The 27,623-nt window shown below is 39.8% G+C and overlaps 1 protein-coding gene and 1 long non-coding RNA gene across 4 annotated transcripts in view; one reads left to right on the plus strand and one right to left on the minus strand.

Annotated features, from left to right (window-relative positions):
• The window catches only part of Spag16 (sperm associated antigen 16), an 814,060-nt gene that overhangs the window by 167,190 nt on the left and 619,247 nt on the right, over positions 1 to 27,623 (minus strand). The window lies entirely within an intron of this gene.
• Positions 21,479 to 27,620, plus strand: LOC131923068 (uncharacterized). The gene is made up of 2 exons (XR_009382497.1): positions 21,479 to 21,834; positions 27,105 to 27,620. It is a non-coding gene; the product is annotated as an uncharacterized LOC131923068 (long non-coding RNA).

The following is a 27,623-nucleotide window of genomic DNA, read 5'->3' on the forward strand; positions in this document are numbered from 1 at the left end:
ACCCCTTACGGGCAGGCCGTATACTTGAGACTATCTGTCTTACACCACACCTTGCCTTAGAAGCATGCCATGACCTTTTGTAATAATCTACTGCTTGTTCAAAGTTGCTGACTCTAATATTTTCATATTATATAAAGAGAAACTCTCCTCATAAATCTCTAAGGATGCCAACCAATTTCCCTGATGCAATAGTGCATTGCATTAATATTGTAATATCTGAGAATTTTATCATGTAAAGTAAAACTTTACTGGGTGTTATAGCACACGTGTATAATACCAAGATTTCAGAGATGAGGCGGGAGGCTCACAAACTTGAAGATAATTTGGGTCATATAGGGAGACATGTTCTCAGCAATAAAAAAAAAAAAAAAGCAAAGTTGTAAAAGTTGTTATTTTGAACAGAGGTGATGAGCATTTCCCCCTCCCCTCCCGCCCAATACTGACAGTGTTGGTGCCTACACTCACTGTTTCTCATCTATGCTTGTTTTCAGACAAGTATCTGGTGGCATGAAATGGAGGACAGTCATCTGTGCTAAATAGAAAAAGAACTCTTCTTGATGAGTTGTATGCATATTCTCCCTCGGGTCCGCAGGCAGGTTTTATGCCCGCACTTGCAGGAGTGATGTGTGTGATTCAGAGGAGGCAAGAAAATACCCAAGGCTACAAGGCAGGGAAATCACACAGATCACACAGACATCCTACTGCTGGGAGACTTTTCTTTCTCTTTTAAACTGCATTTTGCCTAAATCCTTGGCCATAGGAGCTGAGTGCTACCAATGAGTTGTTCTTAGTCTCTCTCTTTGTCTCTGCCTCTCTCTGTGTCTCTGTGTGTGTGTGTGTGTGTGTGTGTGTGTGTGTGTGTGTGTGTGTGTGTTCTGTGTGTGTCTGGATATTACTTTAGATTGAATTTTAGTCAAATAAAACCTCAACACTTTGCACAAAGAGGTCTGAGTGGTGTGGTGGCACCTTGCCGGTGCCCTTTCTCTGTCCAGTACAGAAGCAATCCTCCAGATACTGAGAGGGTAGGTTGATATTTGCTCATGGGTTATGGGCTCTTTTCTTTTTACTTTTCACTCTCCCTCAATCTCTTTGTTTCCTCTCTTCTTTGTTCTCCTCCTCTTTCTTCTCCTCTCCCTCTCCCTCCTTCTCCTCTGCTTCTTCTTTTCTCCTTCTTCTTCTATTATCTTTTGTGAAAAGCCAATCTGCACGGAAATAACTAATATGTAGGCAAAGTGTTTCGTTCCTTTACCTAGGATCAGCAACTCAGCAGTATGACTCCTTCTGTAGAGCTCCCTGGGTCCTGGCTGATGTTCAGCTTCAGCTGAGGGGTCCTCATGAATAGCTTTGGCCCTTTCTTGATCTGCTCCTCTCACCTCACAGAAGTTTTGCCCAGGGGCTCTCTCCTCTGCTTGAGTCATGGTGTCATGGCCTCACTGCAAGGTCATGAGCCACTTTTCTAGGGAAATATGCTGTAGCACTGAGGCTTACGACACTTTCACTACTTATTTTAAAAACTGCATCAGGGCAACAGAGCAGCTCTCACATTGCTTTCCCCATGGCTCACTGTTAACAAGAAGAAATAGTATATGGAAGACATTAAGGAAACAAAATTGTGCAGGATGCTCTAAAATACCACAGATGTCTCTTTGGAAAAGTAAAAAACTGAAAAAAGGGAGTAAAAGATTATGCAATGCTACTTCATGCAATAAACAAAACAAACTATAGTATTTCACGGAGAGAAAAGAGCACAGCTTTTGGCAAAATATACTGCCAAAATAGAATTAAATATGGCTAAATAAATTAGGTAAACAAAATGCTAGTTTTTTCTTGAATTTTGTTTCTGGAGATGGTAGGTACAGCCTTTAGCAGAAGACACAAATCTCCATTTCTTCTTGAGAAATGGAAACTAGACTGGTTTATTAGCATTGTAAACCTTCTCAGCAGCATTATTCATATAAACAACATTAGAGCATTAGGATAAAACAACTATTCAAGAAAACACAATGAGGAGAAAATCCCAACACGGTCCTGTATTGTATCAACCATTTTCATCTCTTCCTTCATATTTTGTCAGCCCTTTACCAACATGAATACCATGACTACAAAGGTAGGATTATTTAGTCCCTTGTCAACTTCACATTATTGTTCAAAGTATCATAAAGTCCTGCATATAAAATACAATTATATACATGCATGAAAATACAATGAAGCTCTCTGCTTTCTATGCTAATTCTGAAAAAAGAGAAAGGGAGAACTGAAGCTTAGGGAATCTGTACATTAAAGGGACTTTGAGCATTGGCCTTCCCCTTGCTTCAAACATACCATGTGATCACTGAGAATTTCATATGAGGAGATGAACACATCGCTATGTAGAAATCTGCATGAACACTTCTTTCAACTGGTTCACAGCACCCTAGCTTTTTGGTTTTCAATTTACCTTTCCTTAATGGCATTTTTTCCTACTCTGTTAAAGAGAAATGCATAACTTCCTTGAATTAACCAAAGGGGTGACTTGAGAATGTGTAGTTCCCATTGGAAGAGTCTCATAGGGGCAGCAAGGAGTGCTTGAATGAGAAGGTGAGGGTGATTGTAACTTTTTCCCCGACCAAACTAAAACAAGTTTCTAGGCTTCTGATTATATAGTCAATTATCTGTGTATTCCACCATTCCATGGTTCCTTCTAGAATCTAGAAAGAATCACCATCTTGACAATGAAAATCAATAATTTTATTTGTATTTTTATAAGTTACATTTTTTCTGACAGATGGTAAGTCTTATTTGGCTCATCATTTTTATTATGAGAGTAGGCCTTTATTATTCACCATAAATTGAATATTATAGCTGCAGTCTTGTGCTTTTGGCATTTTTGATGATTCTATCTTACTCAGCTCATGTGTGATAACACAGTGTGATATAATGAGTACTTTGTAGGCAGCAGCTAACATTTCAAGATCAAGGTGGCAGGGCAGGTCTGGGAAAGATCCTCTTCTGGTTTACAAATACTTTCTTGCTGTTTTCCCTCATGGTGAAAACAGAGGGAAGCTAAATCTCTTCTTCTTCACATACAAAAATGAATTCAGTTATGGGGTTCTATCCTCATGGTCATTTATAAACCTAGTTATATCCCAAAGACCCCATTTCTCAAAACTATCATACGTAGTGTTATAATTTTGCTATAGTTTGGACCTTAAATATTACCTCTAACAACCTTGGTAAAATAGGGAGATATTGGAAATTACAGAAGGAACCTTGAAGAGGGAGAGTCACTGTAAGAAGTTGGGTTGTGAGTGGTGTACCAGTGGAGGAGACATTGGGTCCCGAGACTCCTCATGTCAGTTTCTCGCTTCCTGATCATCATGAGGTGAACACACTTCTTCTGTCTTCCCCAATTTCTGTATCATGCTGCCACAGGCTCAAAGCAACAGGATAAAGAGACCATGGGCCCAAACCTTTGAAACCATGTGGTAAGATAAACTCTTCCTCTTTTAAGATTTGTTACTTCATGTATTTTATTACTGTTCTAAAAGTTAGCTTACAAGGCTTCAACATACAAATTTGAAATTTGGCAGGGATACAAACATTTGATTGATTATAGTGTATATTATAAACATTACGGAGATAAAATCCTTTAGGACCATTTAAAATTACAAAAGTAATTTTAGCTATCAACTTTGTTTGAAAATCTATATTATTGTTCAATTTTTTTCACGTATATATGTGGGCAAGAATTGAAATAGAAATATTTAAACTGAAGAAAGTAAATTTTCTTCAAATGACCTCTCTTAGTTAAGTGTCAAAGCCAACAAAACACTCTGGAAGCATGTGAATTGTATCCCTTTTTGTCTTATAAGTTTCAGAGAGTTACCAGAAGGTAAAGAGAGATGATTTACTTGAGGCAGAAGAAAGGGAAAGACTTGGAGAAAATACCAGAACAATGTAGTGCAAATGGGATTAATTTGGGAAAAATTTGGGAAATTAGCCCAAATTTTTTAGGACAGGGACTCTAAAAGCAGCATTTCCATTCTTGTCCTGAGGCAGAAGCCAAATATGTCCATGGCTCTGTCCTGGCTGGAGGCCAGGAATGCCAGAAGGGTGCTCTGGTTTCTTCTTCTCCTTTCTCCCAAATTGGCCACCTTGCCTGGAAGCTGTATGTAAGGGTGTGAACTATACTCTAGTCTAGACACCACTATCCCTTTGGGTTGAAACCTTGAAACTGGACCTCTGGATTTACATGGTGAAAATGGGTTCTATCTATTATAATATTAATAATGATACTATTAATGTTTGGACCTCAACTACTCAATTTTTGTCTTAAGTTTATTCCCTTTGTTTACAGTTGATGACATGTACTCAGATGGTCCTACTGAGATTTATCTGTGTCCCCCTAGTAACTCCCTCAAAGGTTGAAGGTCCATATAAATGGAAACTTTGTACCCTCTACACCCCGATTTACACTCAGAACCTAAATGATTTTAGGGTCTTAACTTTTGAAGGGCAAACATTACAGGGATTAGCAGTAGCCTTAGAGGCCATTAAGGGCACCTGCCCTCCCTCTTAGTTGACTTTGGGCTCTACCTCCTATTTTCTTGGTAACAACTGAAAGATAAACATAAGACTTGTGCTGTGGGGTGTCTTTCTGTACGCTGTGAATATGTGTTGCTCCCATTGGCTAATACAGCTGCATTGGTCTATGGCAGGGCAGGATGGAGCCAGGTGGGAAAATCCAAGAGAGATAGTGAGAGGAGAAAAGAGAGTGGGGAGGAGACGCCAAACCACCGTCCAAGGAACAACATGTAATGAGACACAGGTAAAGCCGTGGAACACGTGGCAATGCATAGATTAATAGTTATGGACTGAGTTTAGTTATGGACTGAGTTAAGTTATAAGAGCTAGCTAGCAAGAAACCTGAGCCATCGGCCCTATAATTTGCAATTAATATTAAGCCTCTGAGTGATTATTCTATAAGTGGGTGCAGGACTGTGGGGCCAGGCAGGACCAGAGAAACATGGGACCGTGGGGCCAGGTGGGACTGGGGAAACTTACAGCTACAGATTTGCTACTTCTTAGAATTTTAAATACCATATGAAAAGGTAGAGACAAGAAGACTTTGTTGAGTCCCATTAAGGAAAAGCTACTTCTACCTAGTCTGGCTCAGATATATACTACCTATTGTTATCTGGGCTAAAGATTAGAAGAGTACACACTATCATCTCCTACCTAAAGAGTTACTCTAACTGAGACTGTCAATCTTCTGCCCAGGAGACCACCCTACAAGAAATCTCATTCACCTGAAGATATGCTAAAGAGATGGGAGGACTAATTAACACTTTAATATACTGATTATATATATATATATATATATATATATATATATATATATATATATATATCAGATAATATACTGATTCTTTACAGAAGCCCTGTCAGAGGAAGTTGCTTGCAGGCCTTCACTGCTAAGCCTGTCTTCTTTTTGAGTTTACAACTTCTACTTTCTACCACATAATTGCTTGCTGGCTTCCCTTGCTGAGTGTGGTGACTGTCCCAAACCTTAACTCAAGATAGGGAACTTTCTCTCTCTTCCTATTCTCCATCTCCCTCTACTCTGTAGGCTCGAAGAATGAGAGGAATGATAGATCCTTGACTTTGTTTCTCTCTCAAACTCTGTTAAAACTGTCTAACTCCTTTCTCAGTTCAACCTTAAATTCTTGCATTAAAGAGATTGAGAACCCCAAAGGAAATGCTAACTTCTTTGGCAACTGATGCTTAGAAAATGATTGATATTTACCTGTATCTGTCTGTGTGTATGAGTTAAGGTTAAAACAAAACAAAACAAAACAAAACAAAAACAAAGAGGAAAGAGATCAGGGGAGTCAGAGTTAATGTAACACAGAAAACTGAAGGCTAGATTCTGGTTACATGGTCTTTTTTCAGATTGGTTCCTTCACCTCATTTTTTAAATCACTCTAGTCCTTCCAACCACAAGATCCTGATATGTGAAAATTCTAAGAAGCATTTACTGACTTTTAAATAAGCTTATTGGTAGACTTGATTGTGTAAAATATAACCCAGATTACCTCATCTTTTGGTAGAAATAGAAGCACATATATCCACGTTAAGCTGTTACATAAATTAATTTACATGTAAAGGAGTTAGCTGTATAATTAAGTTGATTTTTCAGAAAGAAGCCTCTCAAAAGCCTCTCTCTTCCCTGAAGTATTTTCAATCACTATCAAAATACCATGGAGAAAAATGCAAAAAAAGGTGTTTATGCATTCAATATAGAAATACTATGTTTAGCATTTGCTCCTTTTCTGATAGTCTCCTAGGATCCCATCTCAATGTGCTCCTAAAAAATTATTATTCAAATTCAACCCCATATTTTAAGCTGAGCAAAACACACAGGTAGAATATAGGCCCCTTATCCACAGGTGGGGAGGGCCCTGTTTACATGACTAGCATTTAAAATGGTTTAAAATGGTCCAAATGTCTCCACAAAATGATTGTATCATGAAAAATCATAACTGTCTTAGAAGAGGAAATGATAATCCCAGGTGACCTGAAAAATAAGATTCATTCAGTATTTAATGGTGTGGGGGGCATTTAAAAATGTAAACTGGGTGCTTCATAAAAATCCAGCTCAGCCCTCTCTCCTCAAAAGCCAGCTCTCCCATTATTATGCCACATTAGTTCCATTTGCTGATTTGATGACTAAAGGCTTGGTGGCCAGATGCAAATTCTGCTTTCTGATGTTAATCTAACAGGCAGAATAGCTGCTCCTCTATCACTCACCAGCCAGGAGCTTGAGAGCTCACAGAGAAAGAATCCTATGCAAACAGAAGGGATGCAAGACAATTATACAAATTGACTTGTTAGTTCTGAAAGTGAGCATTCAAATGGCTAAAAGAGCAAAATTTAAAAAAAAAAAAAAAAGAAAAAGAAAAAGAAAAAAGGGACTGACGTTTGTGTGAAGATTTAGCCCTTTCCCGGTCAAGAGATGTTTCTAAGTATAAAATGCTACTGAGTTTCCTCATAAATCACATCTAGACTTCACACTTTGCTACAAATGAAGAATGTAGAGAGGAGAGAAACCCCATATTTGAACTACAAAATTAATTGATGACTCTGATATAAGCAAAGGATGAGGTACAAGGATAGATGTGTTGTTTATGAAGTGTGAGATTAATTGCATTAACAGAGATTTTCACTTTTGAAAAATGGAAGTTTAGGATAGAAAGAATTCCTAAAATTAGTATTCAGGACCAGAGCAGATAACTATGAGGGTTAGAAGACAGCTAAAAATCAAGTCACCCACCTCCAAACACTGAGCAATTACATTTGCAAAGAGTTTGCATTAAAACTGCTATGAGAAGATACCCTATGTGGCTTAGACAACAAAGATTGTTTAGTTTTGAAATATAAGGAAATAAATTGGTATACTTAGTTTAGTAAGTCCTTTATAGTTCTAAAATGTAGAGTTTCAATGATTTTAATTCATGGTTTAAAATAGACTCATTAAAATAATTTCATCTAGACTTAATCTTTAGACACTGCATTGTGGTTGTGTTTATGCTCAGTGCAGCAAACACATTCTATTGTGTACATGATTGTGGACCATGGCATATTTATAAATGTATGTTGAATGAATGGAGTGCACATCTCTGAGAAACTAAGAATAAGAAGTCTCCCTACAGATCTCCAGTACAATAAGTACTCTTAAGGATAGGTGTAAGTAGTGCTTTATAATGTTTTATTGGCAATGGCTCATGAGCTTTCCGAGTAGGTCGTCCTTTTTTAACCTTAGTGAGTCAATCTTAGATGGTCAAGCCAGACATTTAGCTACTAAGGAAAGATATCCAAGAAGCAAAGGTGCAAATGGAAGAGTGATTGGCATGGGGCAGGAACTCTGACCATTCAATGTTTCAACTACAGCTTCTTATAGTTCTAATGGAGGTGCCAAACAAAGCCTGAACTTTCATGGTTCTGAGTTCTGGTCTATCCAATATGAAACCTTTCAAATACATACAATGCACTTTAATATATCATGTCTATGTGTGTGACTGTGATGATATTGTATCCCCCAATATATTGTGTACCCTAATAAACTTATCTGGGGTCAGAGAACAGAACAACCACTAGCTAGACATAGAGGCCAGAAAATGGTGGCACACACACACACACACACACACACACACACTTTTAACCCTATCTCTTGGGAGGCAGAGATCCATCTGGATCTCTGTGAGTTCAAAGCCACACTGGAAGTAGCCAGGCATGGTGACATACACCTTCAATCCCAGCACTTGAGATCTCATGTCTTACTTGGGAAAGACACACACCTTTAATCCCGGGAAGTGATGGCAGGAAGCAGAAAGGCATATAAGGCGAGAGGATCAGGAACTAGGGGCTTTTAACCTTTTAGGCTTTTAGCAGCAGTTCAGCTGAGATCCATTCAGTTGAGGACTCAGAGGCTTCCAGTTTGAGGAAACAGGATTAGCTGAGAAGTTGGTGAGGTGAGGTTAGCTGTGGCTTGTTCTGCTTCTCTGGTCATTCAGAATTTACCCCAATAGCTGGCACTGAGGTTTTTTTTTTTATTATTATTTAATAAGACCGTTTAAGATTCGTGCTACAGTGTGGCGATGGGAGTGGGGGGCAGGGGTTATTGCATCTGAGTGCAGGTGTCCATGGAGAGTGGAAGAGAGCAAAGGGTACCCTGGAATATGAGTTTCAGGCATCAGATGCCAAATGTGAGTGCTGGGAACCAAACATGAGTCCTCTGCATGAGTGATACTTGCTCTTAACCCCTTAACGATCTCTCTAGCCTCTGGCAATGCACTTTGATGATAAAGAAAGGAGGTTGCAGATAGAGACAATAGATCAAATTACTCTGTACATTTCACTTCATTCTTTTTTGTAACTATTTAACTTTTTTATTTCATTATTTCCTTGGCTACCAGGAGAACACTGTGGGGAGGAGATACTTCTAAGATTCCGGTATGCATCCTTACAGTTCTTAATTCTCACACCTCTGGTCATTTCCTGACTATGGTGGTTTGAAAGAAAACGACCCCCAAGGGGAATGGCACTATGAGGTGATGTGGCCTTGTTGGAAGAAATGTGTCACTGTGGGGGCAGGCTTTAAGATCTCTTGCTCAAGAATCTCTCAGTGTGACAATCAGTTGACTTCCTGTTGCCTGTAAGCCAAGATGTAGCCACCACCACATCTGCCTGCATGCCACTGTGCTCCCTTTCATGATGATAATGGACTGAACCTCTGAAACTGTAAATGAGCCACTCCAATTAAATGTGTGCGGTTTTTTTGTTTGTTTGTTTGTTTGTTTGTTTGTTTTTTAATAAGAGTTGCCATGGTCATGGTGTCTCTTCACGACAATGAAAACCATAAGACAGAAGTTCGTACCAGAGATTGGAGTATTGCTGGGATAGGCCTGACCATGCATTTGTTTGGAGGAATTTGGGCTTTGGTACTTTGGGTTATGAGAGCAGTAGACTGCTTTAAGCACTGCTAATGGGCCATACTAGCAGGAGAATGGAAGACAGGGGTGCTGAGAGGTATTTGAACTGTCCCTGTTTCAAAGGATAAGAATTTTAATATGTTGCTTAGAAATCATTCTTGTGATAGTTTGGTAAAGAAAGTGGCTGCATTTTGCCCTTGTCTGAAGAGTCTGCCTGTGGCTAAAGTGAAGCATTTTGGATTAATTCCTTTGGCAGAAGACATCTCAAAAGAGCCAAGTATAGACTCTGTCATGTGGGTATTAGTGGTAACTCTAGTGAAGATATATAACGAAAAGGAGTAAGCTGACCAAGGAAAAATATTTGAGGAGTAAAAGGACACCAGAAAGTGGAATGGAGCTAAATCCTCTGTTCAAGTAGAAAAATGGATTAAGAAATGGAATAAAGGGAGTCTTGACAGGGCAAGACCCCACCCAGCTAAATTTCCAAAATGTGAAAAGGAACTGAAGAAAATCTTAGAGCTGGGTGTGGTGGGGTACAGCTTTAATCGAAGCACAGGGAAGGCAGAGGCTGGCAGATCTCTGAGTTTGAGGCCAGACGGGTCTACAGAGCAAGTTTCAGGACAGCCAAGTTTAGGCTGTTAAAGACAGAAAGCTGGTGAAGATGTAATTGAATGAGGGGCCATGTTCTAGCCCCAGTAAGCGGAACTTGGCAGCTTCTTTGACATGGTTCTGGCTTTAGAATTAAGGATAAAAGAAAGGAGTTATGGAATAAAGCTACTAAGGCAGGTATGCTTCAAGGATGTCCCTGAATGGAGGTCTAGTAGAGAGGCTGTTGTGTGAAGCTGTGAAGTTAAAGCCTGGATTACCTTGTAGACCCCAAGATGTTAGAGATGCCAGAATTATGGGATACCTGCTGAGGAGAGCAGCTAACAGAAAACAGCCCAAGACAAAGAAGTGTGTTGCAATCAAACCTGAATGGAGTTGGAGATCTGAAGAGCATTTTGACATCAGACATGAAGATGCAGAGTTTGGAGTTTGCCTAGCTGGTTTTTGGTCTTGCTTTGGTCCAGTATTTCCTCACTATGCTCCCTTCCCTACATTCTGCAATGGTAATGTATATTATGTGCCATTATATGTTGGAGGGATGTGATCTGTTTTTTTTTTTATTTTGATTTTATAGGGGATTACAGTTAAGAGATTGCATGAATCTCAGAAGAGACTGATCTTTAGACTTTTAAACATTGTTGAGACTGTGATAGACTGTGAAGACTTTTGGAGTTGGACTAAATGCATTTTGCAGTATGATATGGCTATAAGACTTTGGGAGTCAAGGAGTAGAATGTACTGGTTTGAAGGAAAATGGCCCCTAAAGGGAGTGGCCTTGTTGGAGGAAGTGTATCACTGTGAGGACAGGCTTTGAGGTCTGTTTTGCTCAAACTTCCTTCAGTGTAATAGTCAATTAACTTCCTGTTGCCTGCAAGCCAAGATGTAGCCACCACCACGTCTTCCAGCATACCAACATGCTCCTTATTATGATGATAACGGACGGAACCTCTGAATCTGTGAGCGAGCCATCCCAAGTAAATATTTTCTCCATAGGAGTTGCCATAATCATGGTGTCTCTTCACAGCAATAGGAACGCTAAGACAATGACTAATGTCAAATCCACTTTTTCCTTGTTCATTTCTGTTATAAGGACAGAAGAACCTCTTCCCTGGTTTCTCCTGCCAGTGGCCATATTATTCACATGAGCTAAAACAACAGAAATGGACTGTTGTTTTCTGATAAAATAGAGAGACACTTGATCAATATCTCAGGCAAGGTCAAAGAATAACTGGGAAATACTTAAAATATGAGATTCTTACAGATTAATACAGGAAGATAATGGAACTTTGTGCTTTACATGGGTATATATTGATGCATGCACATATAGCTGAAATATACCTTTCTTGCCAATTATAGATTATGCCTATGTATTGTCCCATTATAGTTGTTTCTGAAAAGTAAACATTGAAAACCTTCTACTTCTCCTCTTAATTGTAATAATCTGCTCATTGCCTATTTCTATACTGACCTCTTTCCTATCCATTGATAGAGAATTCTATTTTGACATTTCATTGCATGTTTAGCCTATTCATTTCCTCTATCCATCCATCCTTACCAACTGACATGTATATTGCAGAGCTCCTGGAGAATGGCCCCTTGCTGGTTGGAGGAGACATGGTCTTCTTTAATGCTTAGAAATATCATTTTGCAATTTACCTAATAGAGTCTTTTGAAAGAATAACCCGATTCATTTCATGTTTATTATCATTACCAATTTGGCTTATATATTTTAAACATTGACTATTTTATTTCACACCTGGTACACAGTTGAGTATTCCTGAATGAGTGCTGAGGAACAGACAAAGACTGTACTAATTAAGCTTATACTTTAGTGGGGAAAGATGCACTGTGAATAATAGGAGGAAAAGATGACTGCAGACAGTGAAAAATGAGAGTGACACAGAATGCAGAGCTTGGGTGGATCCGGCAGGATGCTTAAATGCAGTGGCAGGGTCGTTCCTTTGTTCTTCCATTTCCATAGGACTGTGTATCTACCTCATTTACCCACATCCCTTTTGTCATGGACCACACTGACACATTTGGGAGAGTCTCCCATTATCCATTCTCTCAATAGCCCTCAAGGTTTGCCTGCTCTGTAAAACCTTCTCAGTGACTCCATCTCACCCATAGTTCTCTACTCTGAGATCATGAGATCGAATACAAAGGCTTTGTATAGATCCGTGCAATAGTTAAGGCAATTCCTCCTCAAAATTGGTCACTATTTAAATAAGTAATTTGTATCTCATTATCCTATATACTTATCAGATAGGAATTAATTCATGACATTTATAACAGGTCTATATGGTTTGTTGTTGTTGTTGTTGTTGTTAATATGCTTTGTTTTACTAATTTCGCTTCAAACTGGCAATTTTTTTTCCAAATGCAGCATGCTTTCACCCAATATCTAAGAAATAAACTTGGGTATAATAACCACAAATTATTGGGTACATATTATGTAGAAGAACTATGTTCAATAAATTACAATGTGTTATTACATGCATACCTGATGAAACTTAGTTCAAAGATGTTATTTCTTGTCTATTGATCTTGATTATAGTAGAAATTCTAAAATGCAAAACTATCTCCAGAATGAATACTTTGTGAGGCATTTTTAATTTTTTTGTAAATAACTCCATTATTATTTGTTACAAATTTGTCAGCTATATATTTTGATTATGAATGTTAATAAGCAAGGAGAGCCTAAAATTTACATATGACATGTTTTTTAAATGTTTATAATATTATAAATGTAAAAAGTTAACTTTTAGAGATTTCTTTTGAATTACTTTTATTTTATTATTTAACGAATTAAAATTTGTTGAAGGCTTTCAGGTACAGTTAGGATTCATTTTATAGAGTACTTTATTACTAAAATCTCGAAGACTAAAATGCAAAAGATTGAAAGCATTAGGATTTCAGAGATAAAGGTGATTTGTTGAATTACGTGGCAATAATTACACTTATAAATCCTCCTAAGAGTATCATCGACCATGTGCTGCCCTTTAAAAGGAACCCAAACTGCGGGCAGATGTCTGCCAGCTATTCAGCAATCAGATTTTTATCAAATTATGCCCTTTTGGTTTTGGATCTGAAATTGGTTGCAGCTTAACCCTGAAGTAATGTACAAGTGATAGTCAGCCACTAGCTGGCCTTATATGTAGAACATTCTCTGTAAGACCACCTGTGGAGAAAGAGGAAAGGCTTCCCAGTTGGCTGCTTTGAGGCAAATAATGTGTCTAAACATTAATGTCTCTCTCTTTCTCTCTCTCATCTATTTGAGACAGGGTCAAGGATAACATTGAATTCCTGATCCTTCTGCCTCTGCCTCATAGGTACTGGGATTCACCCTGGTTTGTCAATGTTAATCTCTTATGGGTTAGCCATTCTTACCAAATCATTAAAAAAAAAAATTTAGTCAAAACATAGCATTATCGAGAAGCTAGGTTTGGATGAGTAACTGCTGCCAATATCAATAGTGTAGAAAAGTTCCAGCCAGCTTTATAAGTATGACACCCATGATGTACACGTATTGGTATGATTTGTACAATCCTTAAATGCATGATCCCCTGGGCCTTTGTTCACATCATTATGTTCAGCTGATGTAGTTTTATCACATAGTACTATGAAGATAGATGGAGTATGAGGGTACAAATTTAAAATATAAAAATCACTTTCCTCATTTTAGGTATGTCTTTCATCTTCCCATATGATGGCTTCTCAAGCTCAGTGTCTTCTGTCACCCTATCCTCTAAACATTTCTAATTTAGTATTTATAAACACTGTTTTATCATAACTAGCCTCTAACTCGTTCTAATATTCGAGTATTTCACATTTAACCATATTGTTGTTATTTTCTGGAATTTTTTTTTAAGTCTAAGAGAAATTTAATTCCAGGAATCCCATCAGCACCACAATGCAGAAACAGCAGTCACAGTTTGTAGTTGTGACTGCCTGGGGCTAACTGGCCTGACTCCATGAATCTGTTTTTCTCCCTAAACTGATTGAGTTATTAAAGTGTCTGTTTTCCGGGTGGCTACCTCATTCTTACTCACTGACTGGACATTTAAAAGGAGGATGAATGTGGACCTCTCAGAAAAAGTTTCTTGGTCACATCCATGTCACAATATTGTGAGAGCAATGGCATGGGAAGGGGCGGGCCCTCTGTCCTTCTACTATGTGCCAGTTTGTCAACGTTTGTCACCAATCAAATTAGATAGACATCATGATCTACTTATGCCTCATTCAAGTTCATCTCGAACATGGCGGTGAATGTATAATCCAGGACAACAAAAGAACTATATACTAATTCTAAGTTCTGGATACTGGTGATTGTCAATTGTCTTGGTTTAAATTTTCAAGCTTCCATAGTCACTACTGGTTAACTTGCTTAGACCACTGCAGTGTCATGTGACTAAAAAGTGGCCAAGTAAAACATTCCTACTCATGAGATACAGAGATTTCAGGTCTGTCTGATTCTCCTCTCAGTGTGTATTCCATAAGTGTCCGCTACCAGACAAGTTCCCAATATCCCTTGGGATCATTCCCTAGCTGTAAAAAATGTAAATGCTATGGTTTTCTCTGATTTAAAACCTGCACCTTCATAATTAGCAATAGAGATGTTAAGGTTTTTTGAGATAGGCAGGAGGGATGCAGGAACATTGTTCATCTATAAAACTTGGCACAAAAGTGGGTTGTTTTATTTTTATTTTTACTTTTGTTGATTGCGTGTCTGTATCTATGTATGCATGTATGCAAGTGGACATGTACATACCATAATGTGTGTGTGAAGGCCAGAAGACCACTTGTGCACATTGTTTCTTTCCTTCCATCATGTGGGTCCTTTGGATTGATCTCAGGTCTTAAGACTTTACCTGCTAAATGGTCTTGCTTGCCCCAAATCCATGATATCTATCTCAGGGGTTTATAGAAATTTCATGGTCATTTCCTTAATAATGGCTAATCTTGTTACTTCATTAGTCTAATACCAACTGCATGTTTTATCAGACAAATAATATTAAAGGGCTGGGTATGCTGGTGCACACCTTTAATCCTAGAATTCAGGAGGTGGAGGAAGAGGCAGGTAGATCTCTGTGAATCTGAGGGTAGCCTGTTCTACACAGTGAGTTTCTAGGCCAACCAGAGACCCTGTACTGATGATGATGATGATAATGATAATAAATAACAATACTTAAATTCTAGGTCCATGAAATAATTTTTATACTCATAGTGTTCCTTAATATTTCAAATTTAAGTTAATTTTAAATATACTAGTTGTATGTTGTTTGTACATGCTAACTGATTTTCTATTGACAGCAAATCTAGAATAATATGGACATATTTTTAACAGAGTCTATAATCTAGTTTCCTGCAGCTATATCCCCTTCTCAAAGCTTTCGTATTTTATTTATTCTTCAGAGGGCATCAGTCCAGCAAGCTAAACTTATTTTATTTCTTATGTTTCCTCCTGCTATTTCTACTGATGCTACAGTAAAAAGCCAAGTGTAGCAGGAACAGAAAGAAGATAAGATAAGATTGTTTTGCAGAGAAAGGTGTGTTGATGTCCTAGAGGCTACAAATAGGTGGTCCTCCCTAAGTAAGAGTTTGGGAGACAGTGAAGACAAAATAATATTTTAACAAATGCCTAGGCATCAGATGATTTGGGCTATGCCTTACATTTACCCTTAGATTTTATATTATGTAGTATTTGAGAACTGGCATTTATCAATATTCTCATTTTGGGGGGTATCATGACCCTGATAGCTTCTCTTAGGCAAATACATTAATTGTCTTGGTGGGCAGTTAAGGTTATAGTAGGTCACCTTAGCTTACAAAAGAAGTGTTTACAAGTCAAAAGTAAACTTTATAAACATTTTACTGTATCAAAGTCACATCATGCTTTTAGTCATATCTCAACCAGAAAATAAACAGGATTCAGGGGAGGGACTTTTGGAACAATTCATTCTCAGAATATATTTGCAGAATATGTTACTTATGAATGAAAAGCATGAGAATATTTTTAAGGAGTTTAACCTCAGATATTAGTTATTAGATATTGGATACATTTTATCACTATGACATTTTTCAATGTGCAATTTGCTACCATTGCACATGCAATGTGCAATGTATCTTTACTTCCACGCACAACCCATCAACCCATGTGATGTATCTGTATTTCCATGCACAGTTCACGTGAACCAGCTTTGTTACAGCACAGACATTCAGAAGCAAAACACTCTTAAGAGACCATTTTTCAAATTCATTTCATGATGCAACTCTTTCACTGAGAAATTTTTCCCTCGTTAGCAAGTCCTGTCTTTAGGATAAAACACACAAGCAAACATTCCTGTAGCTCATACTGTTTTGTGTTCAGTGATGTGTGCATAAGCATCTGTTTCTAATATTTATATTTACAGTCTCCACATTGATCACCATTCCTTTCACTGCTTTACAGGCCACATGGTATGAAAACATAAGACCCCTACCTTCCAATTCCATATGTTATTTTGTAGGGTCTGAGGAAACACTGAAGGAAGACCCCAGACTCAAATAGTATGTAAGAATAAAGAATGTTCATTATACCAGCATGCACGTGGGGTCATTGACCTGTACAAAATGGCGACAGGCCTGAGAGGGATGTGCAGGCTCCTTTTAAGCACAGCTGAGGGGAGTTTCAGGGTCAGCTACATAATTGGTTATACAAGCAGTGGTTACATTAGCATATTTCTAATTGGCTGAGGTTTAGTCTTATTATTTTTGGATACATCTGCGCAAGCTTGGACGTGACTCGGAAGAGGGCTTCTGGGTTTGTCCTTGAGACACTGTGAGGCTGACTTAGACCCTCTGTGTTTGTTCTCTCCCTCCATTCTGAATGTGAGGGCCTTGTAGATAAGTGGCCCTTTGATGGAGAAGACACCAGTTTGTCCTTCTCAGAGAACTGGAGCCTAAATTCAGTTGTGAAAATGGGGAGAATTTAACCCCTTCAGTTTCTTTATAAAAACATAGCACAGTGTTGAAAAGCACCCAGCACCTCCTGTCTAAGGAAAGACAATTCAAACTGGACATATTTATTCCAAAAACACCTTAGACCTAATTACATTTAATAACATTTTAAATAGGATTTTGGGGTAATAGAAATAAAAATGTGTATATCTTTTTGTCTTCTTTTTCTAAATACACATATATATTAACATGTACTCTTAACAGTTCAATATGCATTTGTGTTTAAGTGATACAAATAAAGAGCCAATAAATGGGTCTTGGTGGAGCACCTATACCTGTCACTTCACTAAAGCAGAATCCCTAACTATATTCTAAGTATCTGTTCTTAGATGCACGGATACGTTTAGTCCTCACCCTCCATCAAGGAAACTTCTCTTTACTATAGAGATCACTACAGAGAACCACACTCAATCAAAACGAAAGAGTTGTGGAGCCCAGTCCCAAAGGATACACCAGTAACACAGATCCTGCACGGACGGCACAGGAAACGCTGCAGAAGAGCGAGCGGAGAGATTGTAAGAGCCAGAGGATCGGGAAGTCTGCTGTGAGAGCGTGCCTCCTAGAAATGGCAGGGAAGCTACACTCATCATACACCAAAAACATGTCTGCCTAATCATGCCCTAAACAAGGACAACAGCAGACATTCTAACACGGACTGTGGAAAGTCCAGGAGGCCTCAACCCTACACAAAGAACTACAAGCAACTAGAGAATGCTGAGATTGGGAGAAATAGTCTTCTCCTGGGGAAGAGGACATTAATTGGTTAACCAATACCAAAGTAGTCAGCTCTGAAGTAATGCAAGTAACGTTATACAGACTGAGTAGTATAATGTTTTCTAACTACAATTAGCAAAAACAGAGGCCAGGAGTTTGAAATTGAGCAAGTAAGAAGTATATGGGAGGGTTAGGAGGCAGGAAAGGAAAAGGCAAAATGATGTAATTATATTAATCTCAAAAAAAGAACAAAATATTCATGAATTTTTAAAAATTATGAGTAATTTGGATCAAATATTTTGATACTTATCTTTTTCATTTAAAATTTATCTTAAGAACTTCTGCATATTGTAGGTATTTGAACTATATTTTAAATTGATGATAAAATTTGTATATTTTTAGTTAATGATAATTATCATAAACTGACAATAATAGAAATGCTATCAATACTCAGAAAACCAAACTACCAAATACTTAATCATTTAAGCAAACATCAGTGGAAACTGGTAAACAAATATAACAGCTACTACAAGATTTTTACTTTAGGCCAGATAAAACTATCTTCTAGCATAAAACTAACATAGACAAAATAAGATTTTTTTTGACTTGAGGAATTATGTTCAAAAGAAAATGCAAGGAATGATATTAGGAATGAAATAGAAAGGAAGGAAAGGAGAAAAAGAGAAGGAGGAGGAGGACTATTATTGAATTATCTCAAAGATTGACCCTTGGTAAACAATGCTTTGGGGAACCGTGAGAGGTTCCAGGAAAAAGGCAGAGAGCCTTTTACCTCAGGTGCATTTTGTTCTTTGGATTGTTCTTGGACATGATGCTGTGCCTCCCATGACAACCCTTTACATCTAGTTTATAAGATATATTTATTCTTGGATGTCAGAACATGGCTATGGAGCCTAGTCTGGTCAGTGTGCCCTGAATCTGAATATTGCCTTCTGTCTTGCTTTCCTGCTTTCCCAGATAGAATCTGTAGTAATTTGTTCAAATTAGTCTATCCTGAGAAAGTTCTGGGAAAGGGCTGCTCTATTAATACTTAGTATATGCCTATTGACATTTATTTACATGTTTTTCTGATCATATTTTTCTGAAGTCAAACAACCTTCCTTGGATCATTGCTTTCTTTGTTACATCTGTGTATAAAAGTACACTAAAACTGAAGTAAGGTTGTCTACAGCATTAGACTGTAGTCTGCCCCATTCTTTCAGGTCCTCAGATCCCAGGTCCAGCAGACAAGATCTGCTCACGTTGGCTGAAAAGTCAACAAAAACAAACACACAGAAATCACCACCATCACAACAACAAAAGTGAGGGGGGTTTGTCAGGGGAAAGAATGTAATACACAAGGCAAAATCTTCAAGACTGGAATTATGAGAGTGCGTGTAATACTAAGATGTGTAGACAGCAGAATGGTAGGTTTCACTGAAGATTTCAAAGAAGGTAGATTCCATGGTCTTAAAGACAATTCATCTTGGGATTCCAATGTGGAGGCTATTTTAAAAATAGAAGAGAACTTGGACATAGTCCATATGTTAAGGAAAAAAATGAAATAAAATTCATTTTAGGTAATAGTTGAATGAGATTTTCTACAGGAAACAGGATATATATCTATGTTTAACACACATATATTAACACATAAATAATATATATTTAACAGGCAATGCCAATCTGAAGCTGTCATTAACAACTTCATTCTAAATATAATTCTAGAAGTAAACTTAATTTTATAATAATTGTTCCATATTTATGAGCACTCCTGGAGTCAGGGTTCAGGCCTAATTATAAACAAATATAGAGATTCTGCAAATAGAAATGTAAAAAAAAAAGTCTAACACAAAAGTTTAGCTTCATAAATCTATTAACAATACCTTCAAAAATAAATTCAAAATATATAATCATCTCCCCCTTGTTTTGACAAAAGGACTCTTTTTAAATTATATGTGCATAAACACACACAAGATCAGTACATCCCCAAAGTGTCTCTCATGGGAGTGTGAGAAAGTCTACAAAGCTTAGAGGGGGCGGGGTAGGCACTTGAAGGAACATTTAGGGGAAGATTGTCTTATTGAGCTCCAAGAGGAAAAGAATATATAACTCTACATTCATTGGAATCAGAGAAAAAGGAAAAGACTCTTTTTGTTAGCTTACCTTTAAAAAAATCCACAAAATTATAGGGTTATTTCAGTTCCTTTGTGCACAGATAGCGTAGCCATCTGCTAAACTATACCTTAGAAAGAAGAGAACCTCGAAGCTGACTTAGAAAACTAAAGCCACAGGGCCAGGGGAATCAGTAAGGGGAGCCTATTATTAAGTGTTTGGAGGACTTTTTTTTCACTGTAATTTTTACAGTTTCCTACAGGACTATCTTGCAATTTTGAACCTTGCATTCCTTTTAAGGGATGACCCTCAGCCCCTCTAACTCTTGTAATAACATTGTTCTTAAGATCAACTTCCTATTGGTTCCCATGTCAAAATTCTATCTACTTAGATAGTATAACTTTGGATCTATTTAATCCCATAGTTCTTTGGCAAGGAGTGGTGGTGGACATTATGTTTGAGCACACTGTCATCAGCAACAGCCATTAATACACATGAGTACAGTCTAAAGAATCCTAAAGGAAGTTTAAAATGTGTTTATCAGTGGGATACAAGTCAACTTATACTGATATCTTCTGGCAAAGTATACATTCATTTGTAAATAGTAGCTATTTGTTTTTATATGGTATAAGGAAATCACGTGTAATATCACATACACATCAATTCTCTGTGTTGCTTCCCTACTACTCCCTGTGACCAAAGGCTACTGCTTCTCCTAAAAGAAAGTGAACTCACCAGCAATTCTACAAATAAGGCAATCTAGCCACTGGGGGTTTCACAGTCTATCCAAGGTCATCTGATAATCACAGGGAGGAAGGGTTTCACAGCCGATGATAATGATTTATTAATCTTTTCCTCTTGCTGTTTATCTCAGAAACAGTTTTCTTACCTTTGAACTGATCAGATGAAAAATAGCTGGGATTTTTCAAAAGCATGTAAATTGTTTGATGTGCCTGTCTTCTATCATTTCTTGTGATAGTCTCTGTGTTTCCTTTTGGTTTGGGGCTGTGCTGGCTAGTTTGTATACCAATTTGACACAAGCTAGAGCCATTTGAGAGGAAGGAGTCTCAATTGAGAAAATGCCTCCAAACATCAGGCTGCAGGCAAGCCTGGAGGGCATTTTCTTTAGGGATTGATAAGGGAGGACCTATTGAGGCCATTCCTGGACTGATGATCCTGGGTTCTACAAGAAGCAGGCTGAGCAAGCCATGAGGGGCAAGCCAGTAAGCTGCACTCCTCTATGGTCTCTGCATCAGCTCCAGCCTGCAGGTTCCCGCACTTCTGGAGTTTCTGCCCTGACTCCCCTCACTGATAAGACTGTTCCCCTGGAAGTGTAAGCAAAACGAACCCTTTCCTTCCCATGCTGTTTTTGGCCGTGATGTTTCATCAAAGCAATAAACCCTAATTAAGACAGGGGGTTGCCTTGTTTTACACGGGCCCAATTGAGTGTAATTGTGGTGGTAACCCCTAACCCTCACACTGGACACTAGCCAAGAGAGAGAAGTATTCATGATACTCTGATGCTCTTTCCATCCAAATTTGAAAGCACTGTCTCTTCTAGCTGATAGTTGCAGCAGTCCGCTGGCTCAAACGCCATTACAAGATGGCGCTGGTTTCCTGTTTATCCCGAATGCTAACGTGTCGCTCTCCCGCCCGATAGTACTGACCAATCAGCTTACCGCCCAAGCTCCGCCCCCAGAACCTGCATATAAGCCAGCTTGCCCCGGCGCCCGGGGCCCTCCTCCCGTACCAGCTCTCCCGAGAAGCCATAACCGAGCAGCGTTCAATAAAACCGTGATAGAGGAAGAATCTTGGAGTCGTGTCTTGCTTCCCCGCTGGTCGGGGCGCGCCGCAACTGGTGCCGAAACCCGGGAAACTTCGGACCTTGCGAACGACTCGGAGGAGGGCCGAAGATTCAGAACCTCACACGGGAACGGTGAGTACTCATAAGGTATGACTGACGCCTATGACACCAATCTTGCCTTTTTGTTGGACTTTTTCCCGTTGATAATTTTTGTGTGGGTTATCTTGGTGATTGGGTGCTGCTTTTGGCTGCGCTGCCACCGCGCGGAGGAAACTTGTTTGTGTTGCTGTGAGCGAAACGAAAGTAAAGTTTGTGTTGCTGCGAGCGAAACGAAAGTAAAGCTCCTTAGTGGGGACAGTCTTTCGTTAGCTCGTTGTTTTCTTTGAGTAAACCTGGTGTAGAGAAATCAGTTTCAAAGATGGGGAACTTTGACTCACATATTGAGTTTTTTGTCAAACCTGTGAAGGAATTACTGGGTGCAAGGGATATTAATGTTTCCTCCGGTTCTATAAAAAGGGCGCTTAAAGAGATAGATCAACATGCGCCATGGTTCGCGGTATCCGGTGATCTCACGATGAGTTCCTGGGAAAAGCTAGGAAAAGATTTAGAAAAACACAAACAAGATCTAGGAAAAGCCACCTTGCCTTTTTGGAGATTGGTGAAATCTTGTCTGGATGAGGAAAAGGCACAGGAAGCAGTAGCAAAGGGGAGAAAGGCTATGGCAGAATGGCAGGATAGTCAGTCCGAAACCGGTAAGGAAACAGAAGCTAGCAAAGAAAATTCTAAACATAAAGAAAATAAAAGAGAAAAGAAGAAACAAAAATTACAACATACAGAAAGGGAACCTTCAGCACCAGCGTACCTATGGTCGGAGCTGGCCGCTATTAATTTGTCTGATTCTGACTCAGAGTTAGATACTGAGGATGAGATAGACCTAGAAAGGGAGGCTGCGGGGTATGAGCGTGAAAGCTATGGCCCAGGGCCCGGAGCCGAGCTATCACGACCACCGCCCTTCGCTCCTAACTCACAAGTGAGTACAGGAAGCTGCGCAGGAAGTCATCGCATTCCTCCCAAAACCTGGACTAAACTAGCAAATGCTTTCCCGGTGTTCGAAGACCCAAACACACAGGTCAGGTCTCATGAGCCTGTATCTTACAAGATGTTAAAAGATCTAGTACAAGCAGTTCAGACCTATGGCCCAACTGCCCATTATCCTCTGTCTATTTTAGACAGAATAGCTAAGGATGTTTTGACTCCGGCAGACTATCAGGAAGTTGGAAGGGCAGCTTTACCCCCTGGTACTTATCTAGAATGGAGGTCTCTGGTCACAGACCATGCCCAAATTCAGGCCCGGCGTAATGCACAAAATGGCCAGCCAGCCTGGACGGCGGATATGTTGTTGGGTCAAGGACAATGGGTAAATAACCAGATAAACTTCCCCATTGAAATTTACAATCAAGTGAAAGAGATACACGTATCCGCCTGGAAAAAACTGGTCAGAAAAGGAGAAGTGAGTGGAAACCTTACTAAGATCATTCAAGGACCAAATGAGCCTTTTGCTGATTTCGTAGCCCGGATGCTTGATGCTGCGGGAAAAATTTTTGGGGATATGGAAACAGCTCTCCCCTTAACGCAGCAACTTATTTATGAACAATGTACAAAGGAGTGCAGACGGGCTATCACGCCCTGGAAACAGAAGGGGCTTGAGGCTTGGTTGAAAGCATGTAGGGAGATAGGGGGCCCTCTCACCAATGCTGGCCTCGCTGCAGCAGTTATGACAGCTGTCAACCGAGGAAGTGGCTCTAAAGGAAAATGTTATAATTGCGGAAAGCCAGGACATCTAAAGAAAGAGTGTCGGTCTCCTTCAGGAGGAGACCAACAGAGGATGCCAGGCACCTGTCCCCGATGCAAAAAGGGAAAACATTGGGCAAATGAATGTAGATCAGTGAAAGATGTTAATGGGCAGCCCCTCCAGCCGATGTTCCCTGCGGTCTCAAAAAACGGATCACGGGGCCCGCGACCCCGGGGCCCGAAAGTGTTCGGGGCTATTCAGAACGAGGCATCGGGGGAATTCCCCCCGCCTCCCTCCAATCAGGGCAAAGAGCCACGTCAGCAGCCGCAGGGTTGGACTTGTGTGCCGCCTCCTCAATGGTACTGACTCCTTCTATGGGGGTGCAGGCCATTGATACTGATCTTATGAATCCATTAAATAAAAATGAGGTGGGCCTTATAATTGGGAGATCAGGTAGTTCCATTAGAGGATTGATGGTTTTGCCAGGTGTTATTGACCCTGATTACCAGGGGAAAATCAAGATTATGTGCTGGTCTCCCAAGGGATTGTTTTCAATTGCTCCAGGAGACCGCATAGCTCAGATGTTGGTTCTCCCCTCTCATCATTCTAGATTTCCAGCTTCTGATAGGGAACGAGGCCTTAATGGGTTTGGATCTACAGGGAAAAATGCCTTCATGCTTGCCATGGGTTTGGATCAGAGACCTACGTTAGAATTAATAATAGAGGGAAGGCGATTCCTTGGATTATTGGATACAGGAGCTGACCGGAGTGTCATAAGACAGGAAGAGTGGCCCTCAAAGTGGCCACTTACTATCGCCTCCCAGTCCCTTCAAGGCTTAGGATACCAAGAAACACCTAGCATGAGCGCTAAGGAGCTTACTTGGCGCTCAGAAGAACAAGAAGGAAAGTTCCAGCCTTTCGTTGTATCACTCCCCGTTAATCTATGGGGACGGGATGTGCAGCAACAGATGCATTTGCAGCTTACCAATGAGTATTCCCCTGCATCACAAGCTATCATGAGGAAACAGGGATATTTTCCAGGAAAGGGGTTGGGAAGGAACCTTCAGGGAAGAAGTAGTCCAGTTCAGCCGTCATCCCATAGGTATAGAGAAGGGTTGGGTTTTTCATAGGGGCCTCTGAGGATAAGCAACGATTAAAGATACCCTGGCAAGTTGATACACCCGTTTGGACACCTCAGTGGCCCTTGTCAAAAGAGAAGCTCCAAGCGGCAAAACAATTAGTTGCAGAGCAGCTTCAGTTACATCATATTGAGCCTTCCACGTCACCGTGGAATTCTCCCATCTTTATTATTAAAAAGAAATCAGGAAAATGGAGATTGTTACATGATCTACGCTCCATAAATGCACAGATGGTTATTATGGGACCCGTACAACGAGGTCTCCCTATGCTTACAGCATTACCAAAAGGATGGCCTGTGATAACAATAGACATAAAGGATTGCTTTTTTTCTATTCCCATTCATGAAGAGGATAGACCTAGATTTGCTTTTACAGTTCCAGCCGTTAATCATGAAGCTCCTGATGAACGCTTTCAATGGCGAGTTTTACCACAAGGCATGGCTAATAGCCCGACTATGTGCCAACTTTATGTTGGCCGCGCCATTGACCCTATTCGAAGTCAGTTTCCCAATTTGAAAATTATACACTATATGGATGATCTTCTTATAACTGGAGAAAAGGTTAAGCAAGTCGAAGAATGCTTGCAAAGCCTTTTGAAAGCTTTAGCAAATGCAGAGCTTTATATTAGCCCTGAGAAGTTACAAAAGGGCATACTTGTTGATTTTCTTGGTACCCGTATTTCCCCAGATGAGATTATGCCCCAGAATATTACCTTACAAACTTCATGCCTTCATACATTGAATGATTTTCAAAAATTTTTAGGAAATGTTAATTGGCTAATGGGATATTTGAAAATTCCAAAAGGAGACCTTATGCCCCTATATAAGATATTGGGAGGTAATCCTGATTTGACCTCTCCCCGACAATTGACATTGGAAGCTCAAAATTCTATCCAAAAGATACAAGAAGCGTTAAAAACAGCTCAATTAAAGAGATTAGACTATACACAGTCATTCCAGTTAGTAATCCTCCCCACAAAGGTTGTCCCTCTAGGAGTGGTTTGGCAGAATGGACCTCTTTGGTGGCTGCATGGACAAGGATTGGGATCTAAAAATGTCCACTATTATCCCGATTTAGTGGCAAGGCAGGCGTTAAATGGTCTAAAGTGGTGCCTTGAGTTTTTCGGCGAGCCACCAGCAACATTGATAGTGCCCTACACCAAAGAACAAATTGAGATTTTAACAGGTGCGACCTCATGGTGGGCTATTCTTGTGGTTAGTTTTGCAGGATATATTGATAACCATTACCCTAAACATCCTCTGTTAACATTTGCCTCGGAGGATACTGTTTATTTTCCTCGAATCACATCTCAAAATCCCATCATGAATGCCCCTGTAATTTATACTGATGGCTCAAAGACCGGCAAGGGTGCCATGTCCATCGATGGTCAGACCTACAGTTTCCAGTTTCCTACCACCTCCCCTCAGGTAGCAGAATGTCTTATTATACAAAAGGTTTTTGAGAAATATCCTAATATTTCTTTTAATTTGGTCTCTGATTCCCTATATGTTGTCAATTTACTTAAAAATTTGGAAATTGCTGCCTATATACAACCTTCTAGTATGGTGGCGCCGGTATTAAGACAGATTCAAGCCTTGATGTTACTTCGCTCTCAACCTTTTTATGTGACTCATATTCGAGCACATAGCGGGCTTCCAGGGCCAATGTCAGCCGGGAATACGTTGGCAGATGAGGCCACCCGCATAGCCATAGCTGCTTGGATTATGAGTACACCTTGTGAACAGGCACAAAAGTTCCATGATAATTTTCATGTATCTGCTAACACCTTGCGCCTGAAGTTCAATATCTCCAGGGAACAAGCTCGTAAGATTGTCAAAAACTGCCAACATTGTGTTGCCTTTCACCATCCACCGCATATAGGAGTTCTCCCCAAAGGGCTGAAACCCCTAGCCTCGTGGCAAATGGATGTTACCCACATCTCAGAGTTTGGGAAACAAAAATATGTTCACGTTTCAGTGGATACCTTTTCTGGCATTATTTTTGCCACTGCCATGACTGGTGAAACGACACGCCATGTCATTGCCCATTGTCTAGCTGCATGGGCCAGCTGGGGTAAGCCTTTGTTCTTGAGAACGGATAATGGTCCGGCTTACACTTCTTCCTCATTCCATTCCTTTTGTGCAACAATGGATGTTCAACACTCCACTGGCCTCCCTTATAATCCACAGGGACAAGGCATAGTGGAACGTGCAAATCGTACTATTAAAGAACTGCTTCAAAAACAAAAAGGGGGAATAGGGCGCACCCCTGGCGAGCGCCTCTCCTTGGCTCTTTTCACTCTTAATTTTTTAACTTTGGATGAAGCATCTAAGACCTCTGCTGATCGCCATGTGGGCGTAACACCAGTCCTTCGGGAGATGGTGTTATGGAAGGATGTGCTAACAAATAAATGGATGGGCCCTGACCCCGTATTACGTAGGTCAAGGGGATCTCTTTGTGTTTTCCCACAGAATGCAAGAGACCCGATTTGGGTGCCGACAAGACTAACACGAGGGGTACAACAACATGAGGAAGATGGAGAAGATGATGCTGACCTTCCTGACGATCAGCCTCTCCCTGAATCTGGCCTGGACTCAGGATGACATATTCTGGGCTTTCCTTCGAGCCTGGCCTGTGCCCGCTCCTGTGTTTTTAACGGATACTCTCTTTCCACAATTTCATTCCACCATCTGCAGGCTGGAGGATGAAGTTTGTTATCCTACCACCTATCAAACTTCAAGCTATAATAGCACTGATTTTATTTTCCAGTTCAAAAACAGTGCTTAAACAGTAAACCTTTTAAACCAGCCAAGAATAAGTTAGGATCCCTGTTTCAGGCATATAACAACAAAAGTCTGGCAGGGTACCCCTGGGATATGAGAGAGAATTTGAAATGTTACAATTGAATTTCACCGCCTCTATTGCTGCCCTAAATCAGACGCGTGCTCATTTGACCACCTTGGGAGAATTTACTGATTTTTTGGTCACAG

The sequence above is a fragment of the Peromyscus eremicus genome, chromosome 13 (assembly GCF_949786415.1).
Source record: "Peromyscus eremicus chromosome 13, PerEre_H2_v1, whole genome shotgun sequence".
In the NCBI taxonomy this organism is placed as follows: Eukaryota; Metazoa; Chordata; class Mammalia; order Rodentia; family Cricetidae; genus Peromyscus; species Peromyscus eremicus.